This window comes from Callithrix jacchus, chromosome 8 (assembly GCF_049354715.1).
Source record: "Callithrix jacchus isolate 240 chromosome 8, calJac240_pri, whole genome shotgun sequence".
NCBI lineage: Eukaryota > Metazoa > Chordata > Mammalia > Primates > Cebidae > Callithrix > Callithrix jacchus.
The window spans coordinates 122,920,444-122,934,188 of record NC_133509.1 but is presented as its reverse complement, the minus strand read 5'-3'; the positions used below and the strand labels follow the sequence as shown (position 1 = coordinate 122,934,188).

The 13,745-nt window shown below is 36.6% G+C and overlaps 1 long non-coding RNA gene across 1 annotated transcript in view; it reads left to right on the top strand.

The window, feature by feature from the left end:
- The first annotated feature begins 344 nt into the window (after positions 1-344).
- The window catches only part of LOC118145010 (uncharacterized), a 55,035-nt gene continuing 41,634 nt past the window's right edge, over positions 345-13,745 (top strand). The window contains exons 1-2 of the long non-coding RNA XR_004730057.3: positions 345-1,964; positions 2,256-2,345. This is a non-coding gene — a long non-coding RNA (uncharacterized LOC118145010). The remainder of the gene's footprint in view (positions 1,965-2,255; positions 2,346-13,745) is intronic.

Sequence of the window (13,745 nt, the reverse complement as noted above, 5' to 3'; positions counted from 1 at the left end):
AATTGGTCAACTTTATCCAGGTATCATAGTAGTGGGTATAGAGTTGTTTATAATATTCCTTTATTATCTTTTTAATACAAATGAGTTCTGTAGTAATGTTTCTGCTTCATTCCTGAAATTAGTAATTTGTGTCTTCTCTTTTACTTTTGGTGCCTGGCTAGTGGCTTATCAATTTTATTTATCTTTCCAAAGAATTAGTTTTAGTTTGGTTGATTTTCTCTATTGAGTTCCTGTTTTCAATTTTATTGATTTCTGCTCTTTTATTTTTTTCTGCTTAATTTGAATTTAAGCTGCTTTTATTATTTTAGTATCCTAAAGTGGAAGCATAAAGTATTGATTTTACATACTTTTCATTTTCTAATATTTGCATTCAATGCCATAAATTTCTCTCTAAGCACTGCTTTTGCTGCATCCTGCAAATTTTGATAAGTTGCATTTTCATTTAGTTCCAAATTTAAAATATTATCTTGAGATTTCTTTTTTGAGGCATGTGTTATTTAGAAGTGTAGTTTAACCTTCAATTATTTTGGGATTTTCCAGCTATCTTTCTATTATTGATTTCAAGTTTAATTCTACTGTTGTCTGGGAGTAGATGTTTTATGATATTTATGCTTAAAAATTTGTTAAGGCATGTTTTATGACCCCGAATGTGGTCTATCCTGGTTAATGTTCCATGTGAACTTGAGAGAAATGTGTAACCTGCTGTTGTTGGATGAAGTAATCTATGAATTTCAGTTACATCCAGTTGATTGATGGTGCTGTTGAGTTCAACAATGTGTTTACCAGTTTTCTGCCTGAATCAGTCCATTTCTAATAAGATGTGTTAAAATGACTAATCCTAATAATGAATTCACTCATTTCTCCTTATAGTTTTTATCAGTTTTTACCTCACATATTTTGACACTCTGTTGTTAAGTGCATCCATGCTGAAGATTATAATGTTTCCATGAAGTATTTACCTCCTGTATCATTATGTAATGCCCCTATCCATTCTTGATAACATTCCTTGCTCTGAAGGCTGCTCTGTCTGAAATTAGTATAGTTACTTCCTCTTTTTAAAAATTAGTGTTAGCATGTTATATTTTTCTTCATTACTTTTAATTTCCATGTATCTTTATATCTAAAGTTGGTTTCTTCTAGACAGCATGTAGTTTGGTCTTGTTTTTGATCCACTCTAACAATCTCTGTCTTTTAATTGCTGTATTTCAATCATTAACATTTAAATGATTATTGATGTAGTTTGATTAATATCATCTTTGTAATGTTTTTGTCTGTGTCCTTGTTCTTTCTTCCTAGTTTGCCTTTCACACTTTTTCTGCCTTTTGTGATTTTAATTGAGCATTTTATAAGATTCAATTTTCTCTCATTTCTTAGCATATTAATTATGGTCGATTATGGTTTGTTTGTGTTTGTTTTTGCACTCCCCCAGGCTGGAGTGCAGTGCTGTGATCATAGTTCACTGCAGCCTTGAACTCCTGGGCTCAAGTGGTCCTCTCACCTTTGTCTCCAAAAACACTAGGATTTCAGGTGTGAGCCATCCTACTTGGCCCATGTGCTTTTTTAAAAAACTATTTTTATTGCTTGCCCTAGAGTTTGCAATGTACATGTATATTCGCTAATCCAAGCCCACTTTTTTTTTTTTTTTGAGACAGAGTCACTCTGTCACCCAGGCTGGAGTGCAGTGGCATGATCTCTGCTCACTGCACCTCCACAGTGAGGTGAATTGCTTGAACAGTTCTCTGCCTCAGCCTCCCGAGTAGCTGGTATTACAGGCACCTGTCATCACACCTGGCTGATTTTTGTGTTTTTAGTAGAGACGGGGTTTCACCATCTTGGCAAGGCTGGTCTCGATCTCCTGACCTCATGATTCACCCACCTCAGCCTCCCAAAGTGTTGGGATTAGAGGAGTGAGCCACCAAGACCGGCAGAAGCCCACTTTCAAGTAACACTACACACCTTCACAGGTAGTGCAAGTACCTTATAATAATTCATATATTGAAATTCCATTGCATTCTTTATACCAGACTAATTATTTTATGTGTGTTTATGTTTTATGCATGCTAATTATTATATGTGTTTATTTATATTTTCTCATCAATCTTTACGGTAACTCTGAAAAGTACCGATTGCTCACATTTTTAAAATGAGAAAAATCTAAGGCTCTGAGGTATTAGAGTGAGTCTAATATCACACAGATAGCATAATCATTCCAATCAGAGATATTTTACTAACTTCAGCCTTCTTTTATGAAATAGCTACCTCTCCATAAGACCTACTTTTCCCTGATGCACACAGTGAAGTGTTTAATATCTTCCCTGCAAGCCAAGTGAAAATTATGTGAACTGGTAAGGCAAGATATTGTAATAAAACAAAGCGCAATTTTCTCTGATATTTCATTCCCTTAGAACTGTCTCAAGGCTGCAAGTTAATTTTGTTGATTACTTTTATCTTAGGCCAGTGATTCCTAATCTTTTAAGAATTTCAATATCCTATTTATTTCATAGGCAAAGCACCCTGAGAGGAGACAGTTCTTCCCAAAGTTTGGAAAGACTTCTTCTAGTACATAGGCACAATTGATTATTTTGCCAGTCTTTTATGACAAGTAAACTGGTTTTTCATTTACGCTGGTGCTACAAATATTGTTTTTAAATAAACTTGAGTGGAAATCTGTGTTGACTTCAAGGAAACAAATAATAGTAAGATGGTGAGTACATATGGTACAGATTAAGAATCATGAAGTACTGAAATCTGGAAAACACTGCTGCAATGAATATAAATATGTACTAGATAGTAAATATGAGGGTAGATACAAAGGCCTGGATATATGTCAATATAGATATGGAGACATATTGTGTATGTAGAGTCATATTTAGTCCTGACAGCTACAGTGTGACTTTGAACTCACATAATGTCCATTATGAACATGTCTTCTTATCTGTAAATTAAACATTGAATTTAAAATTTCCTGAGAATTCTCATTTTGCTCCAAGATTTTGTGACATTGCACCTCTTTTCCAAACAAACCAATCTCTTATCAGGAATGAGAACTAGATTTGGAGTATATTTTATGTGTTTGAAGGAAGTACAGAAGGCAAGATTTTAAACTCAGCATGCTTTCCAAAAATAACATATTTAATAACTTCTAGAGAAGGACTGGCATCTGTGGACTTTATTTTTCTTTGCTGGCTTTCAAATACATTTCTGTCAGCATCATTAGTTCCTCATCATAATGGTATCTTCAGCCAATGAGATAAAACATGAAACTTACTATGTTTCATCATCATTCATTAAAATACATCATCAAAGACTGTCCAAATCCCTTATCATTACACTCCCAGTAATACCGTTGTGTAGTACATTCAGGAAAACACAAAAAGTTCATGAGAAAGGATCTGAAGGAAACATCCTGAATACAGAGACATTTTCCCGTGGAAGCCAGGCAGTCACTAATGTGCTCAATCAATTCTAAAGTAGCATCTCTCACAGTCAAGGACTTTGGAGTCGATGTTTTTCAAAGTGGACAGATCCTGAATTATTGGGGGCTTTTACTCAAACTACAACCCTTAAACATTCTGTTAAAAGAGGCTGAGGGTGGGAGAGGAAACAAAAGCCTGCAGGAAAGGAACTCCACCTTGCTCGGACTTGAATGTCCTTTTGGCTATGGCACCAGCCTTGGAGACTGCACCTGCTTTCCCATCTTGAAACTTAGAGGCAGTACAATGGCGGGTTTTAGAGATGAAAAGGACTGAACTCTTTATCAGATGCAGGTACTGCGGACCCCAGAAATTAAGTGACTTGCTCGAGGTTACTAGGACCTAAGGTACTAGATGCTTGTTAGCCTAACTTTGCAATCCTTACTCTGAGTTTTCAGTAGGGATAAGATACTAGAAAGTTACATTTAATCTTAGCTGTCTTCCCTCAGCCTTCCTGGGACACACCAATATGGCAGGGGTAGCAGCCCATTACAGAGTTTTGCTGACACTTAAGGTCTATCCAGTTGGTCCCTGATGTCACTACCTCTTTATTAGCTCAAGAGTTCTTAGAGGAGCAATTGTACCCAGGCTCAGAATTACCAAGGGATATGAATAGAGGGCAGTCTGAGCACTGGCCCTAATGTCTGCAGAAAGTACAGAGCTGTCCCACATGACACAGCTGGCTGACATCCACTTGACTCAGCAGCCCCAGTATCCTTCCTTGGGTAGCACACTGGCCTCACCATTCTAGCAACTGCAAGAGAACGGGGTTCCTTTGGGAGGGTGGGAAAGGTTCTGATAATACTTGCACCTAGAGCTGCCTCTTCTTCCGGTACCAGGATTTTGGTCTCTCACTCACTCAAGAACGAGATACTGCTGCTTAAAGTATCCTTTTAAAAAGCTGGGCTATTTTAGTTCTATGTGGAAGCCATGTTCACTTGGACCAAAGTGTTAACTTTGTCCTCCTGTATTTCTTTGTTTTTTTTTTTGTTGTTGTTTTTTTGTTTTTTTTAATGGAGTCTTGCTCTGTCACCCAGGCTAAAGTACAGTGGTGTGATCTTGGCTCACTGTAACCTTCACCTCCCGGGTTCAAGCGATTATTCTCCTGCCTCAGCCTCCTGAATAGTTGGGATTATAGGTGTGCACCACCATGCCTGGCTAATTCTTGTATTTTTAGTAGAAACAGGGTTTCACCATGTTGGCCAGGCTGATCTCGAACTCTTGACCTCAAATGATCCACCCATTTTGGCTTCCCAATGTGCTGGGATTATGGTGTGAGTCACTGCACCTGGCCTGTGTGCCTCTATTTTAGGGCACCCTTGAAGCTTTCTCTTTTTCCAGGCTTTCCTTATTCCTTTACTTTTAAACTAGTTTAAGCAAATAATGACTTGGTGGAGCTGGCCTCTGACATGTGGAAACTGGGTTTGGAAACCTGTTCTCCACCTACCCTTCCCTACCCCATTTCTCATCTCTGCTTTTCTCTGTTGGTAACTTCATATTTTTTCTTCTGCAGATGTGCTTTCTTTCTGCAGGAGCGAACACAATCACGAATAGCTTGGGTCTTACTGTATTTCTGCCTGGGGATTCAAGAGTAAAAGGAAATTTTACTTAAAATTCCAAGGGTAGAATACTGATTGGCCCAACCTGAGTCATAGGCTTATTTCTGGACCAATCACTGCAACCAAGGGAGTGTGGTATTCTGATTGAGTAGGTCTGGATCCCATGTCTCTTTAAGTGGCTAGGACAATGGCAGCCCTCAGCAGAACCACCTGGTTGATGTCAGAAAGGAAGAATTCCCTGAAGATATGGCAGATGAGTGTGGGTGGAGGGATGAATACTGTTGTAAGAAGGGGAAAAGTTGGTCATAAGTAGGCACGAAGAAAGGATATGCTCTAATCTCTTTCCACAAACATTCCTCTCTACCAGATAGGGTTTTATTAAGGGACAAAGAACTGAGAACTGAAAAATAGAAATAAGGTTTAAAATACATACTTTCAAATAGCAATACAAGCAAAAATTAAAAATTTGCTACAAATTAGGAAAAGATGGATTTTTTTTTAAACCATGGTAATCTTTCTTTCTTTCTTTCTTTTGTTTTGTTTTGTTTGAGATGGAGTCTTGAACTGTTGCCCAGGCTAGAGTGCAGTGACATGATCTCGGCTCACTGCAACCTCCGCCTTCTGGATTCAAGCAATTCTCCTGCCTCAGCTTCCCTAGTAGCTAGGATTACAGGCACCCGCCATCACACCTGGCTAAATTTTTGCATTTTTTAGTAGAAACTGGGTTTCTCTATGTTGACAAGGCTGCTCGCAAACCCCTAACCTTGTGATCCACGAGCCTCGGCCTCCCAAAGTGCTGGGATTACAGACGTGAGCCACCGCACCCAGCCCCAGGACCAGTTTTAAACCTGTTCCATAGACAACTCATCTCAATGAACACGCATATAGCCAACCAATCAGTGTCAGTCTTTTGCCTCTAAAAGTCCACCAATCAGCAAGGGACTCATTCGTGTAAACACACCAGGGACAGCACACCAATCAACAAGGGTCTCACCCCAGTCATCATGCTTCTGCAAATGATATCAACCCCTTACACCTCTTAAAGTCTGCCAATCCTTGAAGTACATGTTTCTCAAAAACCCAATAGGAAATAAATGCTTTGTTCTGCTCACAGAAACTGCGTCGAACCAGTTTACCTCTCCCTTACCATAGTGAGCAATACGTTCAGGTTTTTTTTTTCTTTCCAGCTCTGTTTAGGTTTCTTGAACATTTTTAGAATCCCATTTTTGTTTCTAGTGTTTTTCAGTATGTATCATTGAACAGCTTTTTAAGTAGTTGCTTTAGGTATTACATACATAACTTATCAAAATCGACTGGCATCAGTATTTTACCAGTTCAAGTAAAGTTTAGAAACCTTGCCTTTATTTATATCCCTTTACCCGCTCTCATTAATAATATAATTATCTTAAATATTTTATCTACATGCATTGAGAACCACATTAGACAGTGTACAAATTTTGCTTCAGCCATCAAACATAATTTGGAAGTCTCAAGAGGAGAAGGAAATTTTATTTGCCATATTTTTTCTATTATTATATCCTTTCTTACTTCCAGATGTCCCATGACTCCTTCCTTCACAATTTGTTTTGTGTTTAGAGAACTTCCTTTGGCCATTCTTTTAATGTTTGTCTGCTGGGGACGAGGCAAATTCACTTAGTTTTCTTTTAACTGAGAATATCTTGATTTCGCCATTTTTGAAGGATATTTTTGCTAGATGTAAAATTCTGTGTTGACAGTTCTTTTCTTCCAGCACTTGAAAAGTGTGCCACTTTCGCCTGGCCTTCATGCTTTTTGGTGAGAAAGCTACTGTTCCAGTTGTTTTTTCCCTGTTTGATAAGGTATTGCTTTTCCTCTGGCTGTTTTCAAGATTTTCTCTTCGTTTTTAGTTTTCAGAAGTTTGACTCTGATGTGTCTTGGTGTGGATTTCTCTGAATTTTTCCTATATGGGATTCACTTTGCTTCTCAAATCTGTAGTTTTAACTCGTTGGTTTTTTTTTTTTTTTTTTTTTTTTCCAAATTTGAGAGTTTTTCAGCCATTATTTCTTGGAATATATTTTCAATCCCCATCTTATTGTTCTCTCCTGATACTTGTTATAATCTCACGTATCTCTGAGGCTTCACTCATTTCTTCAATGTATTTTCTCTCTGTTGTTCAAATTAGGTATTTTTAAGTTCACTGATTCCTCTGTTTCGGTCATTCTTCTGTTGTGTGCATACATTTAGTTTTTTAATTTTGGTTTTTGTATTTTTTTGTAGTTCCAAAATATATGTTCTGTTCTTCTTTATATCTTCTAAGTCTTTGCTGAGACTTTCTGATATTTTCCCGTTTTCATAATTGCATGTTGAAATATTTTTGTGATGACTGATTTATAACCCTATTGTATAATTCTAACATCTGTGTCATCTGGGTGTTATCCTCTGTCAGTTGTCTTTTTTCATTTGATTTGAGATCTTCCCAATCATTATTGGTATAAGAGATTTTTGATTGAAACCCGGACATTTGGGATATTTTGCTTTAAGAGTGGATGTTATTTAAATCTTGTGTTTTAGCTGGCTTTCACCTCTTTGATGGTGGCACTCTATTAACACCAGCTACTGTCCCTAGACATTTCCAAATGTCCTCCAGAAAAAGTGGTTTCTCATATTAGAGAACTATTGGCTAGCTGATCCCAGTGAACCTCCAGATTCATGAATGAAATAAGTGATAGGCTATTGTTTTTAAACCATTGTTTGGGTGTGATTTGATATACAGCAATAGATAATCAAGGAACCTGGGAGAGGCTAGGATTCGGAACATCTTCACAAGTTTACCTGACACTAGCTTAAGAGCTGGATTAGCTCAAGAGACCTGGATTAATAGTCACTGCTTCTATCACATCTGGAGTTTTTATGGTGAACTACCTTCTACATATGGCATCTAGATATGTATTTATTTATAATTTGTAGAAGGATTTGTAAAGACTTATAAGAAAAAATATATGTATTGCCATAGAAACATGTACCTTATATGTAAGATATATACAAGACAGTTAAATATAAATAAAAGGAAAATTGGAAATCATTCAGGAGAACAGGCAAATAGTTATTTTAAGCAGAATAAAATGCTTACTGATTTTATTTGTTTCTCATCTTTCTAAAAACCAAGAGAAACACTTTGGTTTCATTGTAAACTCATTTGTGAGTAGTAAATGTGTTTTTCCTCCCTAAATCCTAAGAGAAATTTAAAACATGTATTCTTAAATGAAGGACATTGAAAGTTGTCAACAACAGTTTTACTTTTTTAAAAGTTGCAGAAAAATTCTCCTTATGTTCAAGGACCTCACAACAAATCAAAACCTAAGGGAGGTATTTCTGCCAGAATAAAGCTTATGGAGCCCAGGTGTTTTGGTTAATTTAACAAGACAACAGGACAGCTCTTAGAGGAGGCACTCAACCAAGGAATAGAATTCAGATGGTGGCCAGCTGGTCAGCAGCCCTATTTCTGGCAAATACTATCTGATGAGCTCATCTGTTAAAGAACTTCCTGTTTAAGACTCATACATCTTAAGAAGCGTATCATACATATTTGAAATGATATATATTTCTCCTCTTTGTTTCTTAGGAGGTGGCAAATCTATGAAATGGATCAGGTTATTAATCAACAATTTAAAAAGGAAAAAGGGGAGGGCACCAAACACTCACTGGATTTCCACAACCAACTTCTTTTTTAAAAAAAAAATTAAAATATTTATGGGTGCATAGTACATATGTATATTTATGGGGTACATGAGATATTTTGATACAGGCATATAAGATGTAATAATCACATCAGGGTAAATGAGGTATTCAGCACCTCAAGTGTTTATCATTTCTTTGTGTTTTGACCAATCCAGTTACACACTTTTAATTATTTTAAAATGTACAATAAATTTTTATTGACTGTAATCACCCTGTTGTGCTAGCAAATACTAGCCTTATTCATTCTATCTAACTATATTTTGTACCCATTAATATCCCCACTCCCCTCCCCTCACTACACTTCCCAGCCTCTAGTAACCATCCTCCTACTCTCTTATCTCCATGAACTCAACTATTTTAATTTTTAGCTCCCACAAACGAGTGAGAACACATGAAGTTTGTCTTTCTGTGCTTGTCTTATTATACATGATATGTCCTCCAGTTCCATCTATGTAGTTGCAAATGACAGGGTCGCATTATTTTTTGTGGTTGAATAGTATATCAAGACATAAAGTCAACAACTATACCCTAGAACAAACGGACTTAACAGATAATTACAAAACATCCTACCCAGCAACTGAAGGATGTACATTCTGTTCATCAGCACGTGGGACATTCTTGTGCTGCACAACTTTTGCGGTACTGATAGTCCCTAGTAATCTTTTAAATATCTGTGGTATTAGTTGCAATGTCTCCTTCTTCATCTCTGATTTTATTTATTTGGGTTTCTCTGGTTTTTTTTTTTATTACTCTGGCTAAAGGTTTGTTGATTTTGTGTATCTTTTTAAAAAGCAACTTTTCATTTCATTAATCTTTTGTATGTTTTCTTTATTTTAATTTCAATTATTTCTGCTCTGATGTTTATAGTTTCTTTCCTTCTACCAATTTTGTGTTTGGTTTGCACTTGCTTTTCTAGTTCTTTAAGATGCACCATTAGGTTGTTTATTTGAAATTTTTCTTCTTTTTAAATACAGACACCTATTGCTATAAATTTCCCTCTTTGTACTGCTTTTGCATAGGTTTTGGTATGTTGCATTTTTATTTTAATTTGTTTCAAGAAATTTTTAAATTTCCTGTTTAATTTCTCATTGATCCACTAGTCACTCCAGAGCATACTAATTTGTACGTTTGTACAATTTCCACAGTACCTCTTGTTATTGATTTGTAGTTTTATTTTTATTGTTGTCAGAGGAGATACTTAATATGATTTCAATTTTTTCGAAATTTTTAAGACTTGTTTTGTGACCCAGTATATGGTCTATCCTTGAGAATAAGCCATGCTGTGAGGAGAAGAATGTGTATTCATAGCCATTGGATAAAATGTTCTGTAAATGTCTGTTAGGTTTATTTGTTCTACAGTGCAGAGTAAATCTAATGTTTCTTTGTTGATTTTCTGTCTTTATGAGCTGTCTAATGTGGAAAGTGGGGTGTTTAAGTCTCCAGCTATTATTGCATTAAGGTCCATCTGTTTTTTTTTTAGCTTGAACAATATTTTCTTTATATAACTGGGTGCTCTAGTGTTGGGCAACATATTTATATATATTTACAATTGTTATATATTCTTGCTGAATTGACCCCTTTATCATTACCTCATCTCTGTATAGTTTTTGTCTCAAAATCTACTTTTTCTGATATAAGCATAGCTTCTGCTTTTTCTTGGTTTCCATTGTCATGGAGTATTTTTTTTCTATCCCTTTATTTTCAGTCTGTGTTTGTCTTTATAGATGAAGTGTGTTTCTTATAGGCAACAAATCATAAGCTCTTATTTTTTAATATATTCAGCTATGTAGGTCAATGGGTGATTATTTTTGTAGAACTTGTCTTCTGCAGTACATAAGTGGCTGTCATGGGGTAAGTCAGGTTTGTTTGGGGGATGTTTGTTCATCTGCCTGATGACTCCAAAAAATCATCCAGAGTCCTTGATTGGAAGGACCCAGGGCTACTGCTGTGGTGACTGATGATGGAAGGCAGGCCCAGGAAGGGTAAATTGACAAGCGTGAAATGCCATCATTGTCATAGATCAGGCTGAATTGAGGATCTTTATGATGAAGACACATTCATTATATGTCCCGTGCCTCTACTTCTTCAAAATTTCATTTTGGTTTTCAACAATCAACCTGGAAACCACTATTTGTACAAACAATCAACCTGGAAACCACTATTAACATACAAACAATCAACCTGTTATTTGCATGTAACAGGACTAAGGAAATTATAGTATTGAATAGAACCTACTTCTTCGTTCCTATTGAATTCAGAGTCACCTTAGATCACCAAGTTGGCTCAGGGTCACTGGGTGGTGCAGGGTGTTTATAATTTTTGTACTGTGAGTGTGAATTCTGACTCTTTTTTTTGAGAAGTATACACTTTTGAGCCTGTGTTTTTCACTCCTTGTGATAGCTGTCACAGCCTGACAAGGAGGCAACTTATCTGTAAATCACAGTGCCAAAAAGTGAGCTCTTTGCATGTCCCCAAGAAAAGCCAATTCTTGTCTGTTGAGGGGAAATAGGGGAGGGACAGAGGTGGGTGGGGAGTTGGGGAGAGATAGCATGGGGAGAAATGCCAGATATAGGTGATGGGGAGGAAGGCAGCAAATCACACTGCCATGTGTGTACCTATGCAACAATCTTGCATGTTCTTCACATTTACCCCAAAACCCCTAAAATGCAATTAAAAAAACCAAAAAAAAAAAAAAAAAAAAAGAAAAGCCAATTCTTGGAACAGTTTATTAAGATGTCACTTTTAGAAAGGCCTTGAATCTTTCAGAACTCAGTAATACAGTGTCTTTTGTCACTGTACTTTTACCCTGATTCCAGCCATTGTGGAACTTAGATGTTTGGGTCTACACAGAAAGAACACCGACTGAGTGAATAATCCTTTCAGTCAGTAACATTGGTTAATTACATTTTGAGTCTTGATTCCAACACATAATAGTTGAGTGACGTTGTGTAAAATTTTAACCTCTCGAATCCGTAGTTCCCTTTTCTGTAAAATGAGAATAATGATAGTATTTTTCTCTTAGGGTTATTATAGGAATTAAAGGAAATAATGTAAAGGTCTTAATTCAGTTCCTAGCAAACAGCAAGCACCTGAAAAATAGTAGCTATTATGATGATTGAAAATAATACTGGGGAGGGAGAATCTATCAAATGTACTTTCTTATTGCCTGAAGAGCTGGTAAAATGACTCCATTTTCCTACTGTAATTGTAGTTAGTAAGAATGCTTTGGTATTATGTGTAATATTAATTTGGAAGATTTCAGGGGGTTGTTTCATAAGGTTGAATTTTAATTATCTAAGAATGATTCCACATTAGCATAAATTATTGGTTAAGAAAAACTTTTCTAAGGGTAGAAAATGATAAGAATTTATTAAATAGACACATCTGTCTTTTATGTACTTATTAAAAATATTTATTTTGTGTCGTGGATATCCATTTTTTTCTGCAGACATACCAACTTACAGTAGATGTTTTCTGTCCCATATTCACTAAGGTTGAAACAAAGTCCCTGCATCTGTTTAAATCACAGAGGAATATTTTAGCATAAGCAGAATCCTGTGCTTTATTCTTACTATTTTGCATTGTGATTCATGTCTTCTTGTTCCTTAAAATTATTGTCACAAGGTCAGATTTCCTGCTAACTTTGCTTGTTTGGGTTGAATTGTAGTTTTCTTTTCAGCTCCTATGAAGGACAATGTTTTATTACCCTGAAAAGTTTAAATCACACAAATAAATATACAGTCTCATATAGATAAATACAAGAAGTGATTATAAGACTGTGATCTTCTGAAAAGAGCAAGCTCTCTGGAGCAAGTTAGGTCTGGGTTCTGATCCAGATTCTTCCTCATCCAGGTTGTGTAGCCAAGGGCAAATCATTTCTCCTCTCAGAGCCTATCGCTACACATGTAAAATAGAGAGATAGTACAGTACTACATACATGTGAAACACTCAGGGGATTCTTCCAGTTTATAGGAAAATCTCAACACATGTTGTCTATTATTATTAGGATTATAATTATAGTCCTGGTTATTGTAACCTGGTAAGGTCATTGAGACAACATTGTACTGAAATAATTCAAACAAAGCCATTAGCACAGTACCTAGCTGCAGAGTATACAAATGACAGCTACTAATATGATCAATAATTTACTTACTGGAGGGAAGATGTGGAAGGAGGAAGCCTGATGTGTTAGTACTGCCTCTCTTAGCACTTTGAATAAGCCCAGCCTCAGCTCTGTTTGCAAGAAAATAATAATGATGATGTCACCAACATCGATAACTGTCATTTACCAAGCACTTACTCAAAGTCAGACATGGTGCTTGGTACATTATCTCATTTGATCCTCCCAACAAATCTGTGAGGTGAGTACTGGCATTAACCCCATACCTCAGCAGGGGTCTCCCCAAAACACACTCTGAGACATACATTTAGGTACAAGTAGTTTATTTTGGAGGGAATGTCAGAGTATGGCGAGGTACTAGGAAGTGACACAGAGGAAAGAGGAAGCCAAAAAGGAATAAGATAATGACTGAGTACTACCCTGGGCAACCAAGGCCAAGAGCACAAATTTCCCTGGATGTTATGGTAAGCAAGGGCATTCCTGCTTCTCTTTGTTGGTACCCAAACCCATGTGTTCTAGCTACTGAGGACATGGTGCCATTTAATGATCACTGATTTAGGGAGCATACTACATCCTGGAGGACGGCACCCACCTGGCAGGGTATCATCTCCAATCTGGTGCCTCAGCTGCACGTTGAAAGAGCTGTCCCATTGCTCTGAGTGATGTGATGTATGGATCAGTGGATGTATGATAGGATCAGTGGATTCCAGCTCAAGTGCTCGCTGCTGTATATCATTTGTTGTAAGCAGGATGTGAAGTGAAAGCATTTCTCAAACAAAAACCACCTCATTTTTGAGTCCAGTTTGGGACTCAAATCACATTATGTGTCCTTATTACCTATTGTCAGACTCCAAAGAAGAATTTGGCTTCATCAGA